The 6319-nt window shown below is 41.4% G+C and overlaps 1 non-coding gene across 1 annotated transcript; it reads left to right on the top strand.

Annotated features, from left to right (window-relative positions):
- Positions 1 to 5924: 5924 nt before the first annotated feature.
- Trnak-uuu lies at positions 5925 to 5997 on the top strand. Its single transcript has one exon. It is a non-coding gene; the product is annotated as a tRNA-Lys (tRNA).
- Positions 5998 to 6319: the final 322 nt, after the last annotated feature.

Raw genomic sequence — 6319 nt, 5'->3', positions numbered from 1 at the left:
GTGTGTGTGTGTGTGTGTGAGCAACGAAACAACTGCGTACTTACTATCGGTTTCTCTCTCTCTCTCTCTCTCTCTCTCTCTCTCTCTCTCTCTCTCTCTCTCTCTCTCTCTCTCTCTAACCTCAAGGAATCGGTCAAGGTCACAGATGATTAGGTAATTGCACCACATTCTTCTTTATTATCAAAACATACAAGAAACTGGAACACATTTACTCCCACCAATAACCTTCACCAGAGACCAATCCTTCACTTGTATATAACGGTAGTCAAGCAGATGTGTTAGAAAGTATTACAGAACACATCTCTCATCTGATTATACAAATATGGCTTCAGGTGTTCATGTGTGTGTGTGTGTGTGTGTGTGTGTGTGTGTGTGTGTGTGTGTGTGTGTGTGTGTGTGTGTGTGTGTTGGTGTTCTGGTGCACTTATTCGTCTTGGTTACTGTTGTTTTTGTTTTTGTTATCCTTATTGTTGTTGTTTTTTTAATACCATATGGGCTATTCACGGGCTTACTGGCTAAAAGAGACACTCACTCTCTCTCTCTCTCTCTCTCTCTCTCTCTCTCTCTCTCTCTCTCTCTCTCTCTCTCTCTCTCTCTCTCTCTCTCTCTCTCTCTCTCTCTCTCTCTCTCTCTCTCTCTCTCTCTCTCTCTCTCTGTGTGTGTGTGTGTGTGTGTGTGTGTGTGTGTGTGTGTGTGTGTGTGTGTGTGTGTGTAATTCACCTCGGTCGTCTGCTGGTCACCCAGCCAGTCTTCCCCATTACGGAGCGAGCTCAGAGCTCATAGGCCGATCTTCGGGTAGGACTGAGACCACATCACACACAACACACACCAGGAAAGCGAGGCCACAACCCCTCGAGTTACATCCCGTACCTGCTAAGTGAACAGGGGCCACACATTAAGAGGCTTGCCCACCTCGCCGCTTTCCGAGATTCGAACCCGGGCCTCTCGAATGTGAATCGAGCGTGCTAACCACTACACTATATATGCGATGTGTGTGTGTGTGTGTGTGTGTGTGTGTGTGTGTGTGTGTGTGTGTGTGTGTGTGTTGTGATCACTGTCTAAATACAAGTCGTGGTTTCTTAAGGCAGTACTACACTCAAACACCGTCAGTTATAATGAGGGCAAAGGGAAAGTAATTAACGAAGGTCAAGTTATTCCCCAGAAAAATGGATTTAGTATATAAGCTCACACACTGAAGCACTGTTGGAGTATTAATGTCACGGGGAGTGTTATTTAAAGCCCACTGAAATGATTAGTTAGATTTACATGGATAGTTCACTTTCCACATTACAACACACACACACACACACACACACACACACACACACACACACACACACACACACACACACACACACACACACACACAAGAACAAACAGCAGACGTAAATTTCAACTTTCCTAATATTCTTTCATATTCCAAGTGACTTTGTTTTTTTTTCTTTGCATCATGGCAGCGTTTCCTTTTGTTTTCAGGTCATTTTGGACTGGAGGGATAAGAGGGTGGGGAGGAGTCTTCTTCGGTGTTATTCTCTCTCTCTCTCTCTCTCTCTCTCTCTCTCTCTCTCTCTCTCTCTCTCTCTCTCTCTCTCTCTCATAATCCGAGTGTAAAATGGTTACCTAGAAGAGATCTGCAGCTGTTTGTATTTCCTTCATACATTTGTTTGTATTTTTCTTTGTATATGTTGTGCAGTTGTAGGACAGATGAGTGGAAAGGCGGTAAGGGAACTCAGGCTAGGTTAGAATACTTTATTCTCTAACGTTTCGACCTATAGGCCTTCTTCTCTCTGTAGAAAGCCTCTAGGTCGACACGTTAGAGAATAAAGTATTCTAACCAGCCTTACCCCTTCCTTACCACCTTTCCACTTCTTTGTAGATCCCTCTTCTTCTCCCTGTTCCTCTTCTTCTCTTCCTCCTCCTTCTTCTACTCCTCCTTCTCTAGTTCCTATTTTTTCTGCTAGTTCCCTTCCTTTCTCTCTCTCGCTCTGCCTTTTCCTGCCTGTTCCTCTTTCTTCTTATCCATAAACCACGTTACTTTTGCGGCCACCGCCACCACCACCACCACCACCACCACCACCACTACAATAGCACCAATCTACCAAGGAACAAACACCATCCTTCCCATCCATCCATCCATCCTTCTCTTCCATCCCGGCCGTCCCTTTCCACTCCGTCCCTCCGTGCTGTCACTGTCACTCTCCCCCATCAAGACGCTATCAGTGATCCCCACCACCTCCCGTTGACCTCTGCCCCCTGGCCTCTGTCCCTCCCCCGTCCTCTACTCCCTTTGCAAGACAACCTCGAGAAATGCAATTGTTGTGGAGCCTAATCTACATCTCTCTCTCTCTCTCTCTCTCTCTCTCTCTCTCTCTCTCTCTTGTGGTAATATTTTTTTTTCTTAGCTACAACTTGAGCGCACACAGATACAGATGCACACACACACACACACACACACACACACACACACACACACACACACACACCTTCACATTTAGATTTTAAACCGCCAGAACATCATAAAATTAAAAAGAAAAGTAAGTAAGGAAATAAACAATAATAATAAAAGCAATGATGATGATAATACCAATAATAATAATAATAATAATAATAATAATAATAATAATAATAATAATAATAATAATAATAGGAGAGCCAGGAAGTAAATATATGTAATGTGGAAAATTAGTTTATAGTGTAGATTTTATATTATGATAATGAGAGTCCCCAAAAGCCGCTTATATGAAAATTATATGAAAAATAAGTAAATAATTGTCTTTATTTATTTTTTTTTTTGTACAGAGGAGGCTGTGAAATGTGAAGAGGACCAAGAAGAAGAAGAACAAGAAGAAGAAGAAGAACAAGAAGAACAAGAACAAGAACAAGAACAAGAACAAGAACAAGAAGAAGAAGAAGATGATGATGATGATTCTTATTCTTATTCTTATTATTATGAAGAAGTAGAAGAAGAAGAAGAAGGAGAAGAAGAAAAAAAGAAAAGAAAAAGTAAAAAATGAAAAAGAAAAGAAAAGAAGAAAAAGAAAAGAAAAGAAAAGAAGAAGAACAAGAAGAAAAGATAAAGAAAACAATAACAGAACAAAAACAAAACAGAAAAGGACAATGAAACAGAAGAAAAGAACAAAAGAACAAGAACAATAACAATAAGTAAAACTGATGCAGCAACAACGGTAGTAGTAGTAGTAGTAGTAGTAGTAGTAGTAGTAGTAGTAGTAGTAGTAGTAGTAGTAGTGAAAGAAGAAGAAAAAGAACAATAACAAGAACAAGAACAAGAAGAACAAGAACAAGAACAAGGACAAGGAAATAAGAACAAGATGAAGAACAAAAGTAATGATAATAATAATAATAATAAAAAGAAGAAGAACAAGAAGAACAAGAAAAAGAACAAGAACAAGATGAAGAACAAAAAGAAGAAAAAGAAGAAGAAGAAGAAGATAATGATGATGGTGATGATGAAGAAGAAGAAAAGAACAACAATCACTCTCTCTCTCTCTCTCTCTCTCTCTCTCTCTCTAATCATAGGCTCTCACCCTTCACCTCCCTCTCTCCCCTTCTTTATCACTGTTCACGCTCACCCATTGTTCGTTCCTCCCTCAGTCATTCACGCCTCGCCTCTGTATTCTACATCCTCCTCTCTTCCCTGTTTTAATCCCTCCCTCTCCCTCTCTCTCCCTCTCCCTCTCTCTCTCTCTCTCTCCCTCGTGCTCATCCTACCCACCTCTCCAATACTTCTTAGCCTTCTTTAGTCTTGGTCTTATTACATATTTTTACTGGTATATAAGCTCTCTCTCTCTCTCTCTCTCTCTCTCTCTCTCTCTCTCTCTCTCTCTCTCTCTCTCTCTCTCTCTCTCTCTCTCTCTCTCTCTCTTTTTTTATCTACTCTTGATATATTTTTTACTATCTATCCATCCATCTCCCTTTATCTACTCTACACCTGTTACATTCTCTCTCTCTCTCTCTCTCTCTCTCTCTCTCTCTCTCTCTCTCTCTCTCTCTCTCTCTCTCTCTCTCTCTCTCTCTCTCTCTCTCTCTCTCTCTCTCTCTCTCTCTCTCTCTCTCTCTCTCTCTCTCTCTCTCTGTGAACAATAACACACATATTACAGACAGATTCTTACTACCAATTACATGATTAATCTCACGAAATCCCTCTTGGTACCTATCACTCTCTCCCCCCTCTCTCTCTCTCTCTCCCTCACTATTATCACCACCGTGGCTTGCTCCCTTTACTCCCCTCAACTCCCCTCATCCCCTTACCACCCTCCTCATCTCCCTTTCTTTCCTAACTCCCTCCTCCTCCTCCTCTTCCTCATCGTCCTCCATTATCCTCCCTCTTTCTCTCCGGCAGTGATCCTCCTCACCTCCTCTTCTCCCTCACTAAGCCATTGTCTCCCCTCGGCCAAGTGTGGTAATCCGCACTGATCAATCATTCTGCGGCGCCCGAGAGAGAGAGAGAGAGAGAGAGAGAGAGAGAGAGAGAGAGAGAGAGAGAGAATTCGGGGGCACAGATATGTAGTTAGATATATGTACAACGGGATAGACAGATAGATAGATAGATAGATAGATACATTGAAAGGCAGACAGATAGATAGGTACATACATAGATAGACAGATAAATAATTAGATATGTGGATAGATAGATAGATAGATAGATAGAAAGAGATCATTAGATAGATAGATAAATACATAGACAGAAAGATAGTTAGATAGATAGAAAGGTAGATAGATAAATAGAAGGATATGTAAACAGATGATGTGATATATAGACGGGTAGATAAATAGACACATTAATAGGAAGATAAATAGATAAGTGTTACGTGCACAAAACGAGACAGACGGACGGACAGACGGTTGTATGGATAAAGAAACGAATGCAGATGACAAGCAGGAATAAAGAACAGTCACAGGAGGAAAGACATGCAAACAGACAGACAGACAGACAGACAGACAGACAACTGGTAGACAGACGTAAAAAGGAGTAACTATTGTGTTTTATTTCTTAGTCTTTTTTATGATTGTCTATTTGCCCTTCTTTGTCTGTCTGTCTGTCTGTCTGTCTGTCTGTCTGTCTGTCTATCTCTCTCTCTCTCAACACAAATGCAGGTAAGTCAGTTTCAGGGGCAGAGTTGAAAATGTCAGTATATAAAAAAAAAAGAAGAAAAACCGCCACATAAAGTTATCAAAGACCCAAAATAAATAAATGAATAAAACAGAATAAAGGGAAATAAAGACATGATGTGCAGCGTACAAATTCAGTTAGTAAACAACTTCAGTAGCACATCATTACAAGTGTGGCGGATGTGGAAATTGGAGATAAGATAGAAAATAATTAATAAGTGCACGTAATCACCCAAGTATCACAGTGGTTGCAGCAGATTCCATCCAGCTGAGTGTATAAAAGTCAACAGCAAATGTAGCAATAGCAGTGAAGGTCAAAGACAGATTTTCTTTTTTTTTTCTAGTATCATTAGTTTCAGAAATCAAGAAGTCTCACGGCGAGTCTGGCACCACCGTCACCACCAACAACAGCAACAGCAACGACAGCAACAACAACAACAACAACATACAGGACACACGGCCACCACCACCACCACCACCACGGAGAAAACACAAGGCCACTATCACCACCACCACCACCACACAGAGAACAAGACAACAACCGCCAGCACCACATCACCACAAGACTACCCTATCACAACACCCAGGAGGTAAAACAAGGCCACCACCAACACACCACACCATTAAGCACCACCACCACCACCACATGAGACACAGCACCTATCCCTTTACCAAGCCATATCAGCTCATTGAACCATTCCTTGCTGTCTCCCACTCTTCCTCCTCCCTCTGAAGCAAGCGGAGTTACTTACTAATTACCAACAATCTGTACGTCTCAGTAGCTTCTCTCAACAGCCCGGATAGCTCAGTCGGTAGAGCATTAGGCTTTTAACCTAAGGGTCCAGGGTTCAAGTCCCTGTTCGGGCGATATTTTCTCATTTTACCTTTCCCTATGAAAACTGAATCATTGTCTGTCGCATTACACAGTACGTACCTTTTCGTATTCATTCAACGCCAGCACTAATGAGTGGAGAAGTGAATGTATCGAGAGCTTTTACAGTATCATCCTATATTTGTGAAGTGGAGAGTTACGTTTTAGTTTCTTATTGGTGATGTAAAAAGCTTAATATTTTTTTTCCTTCTACCCTATGCCATTCTTAGCTTCCACCATCAACCATTGAGCGTCGCGCAGTACATATCCAACTCTCCTTCACATCTTTCTTCCTCTCCTCATCTTTTTCCCATCACA

This window comes from Portunus trituberculatus, chromosome 41 (assembly GCF_017591435.1).
Source record: "Portunus trituberculatus isolate SZX2019 chromosome 41, ASM1759143v1, whole genome shotgun sequence".
In the NCBI taxonomy this organism is placed as follows: domain Eukaryota; kingdom Metazoa; phylum Arthropoda; class Malacostraca; order Decapoda; family Portunidae; genus Portunus; species Portunus trituberculatus.
The sequence above is the reverse complement of the archived record's forward strand: the minus strand, read 5'-3'. Positions and strand labels throughout refer to the sequence as shown.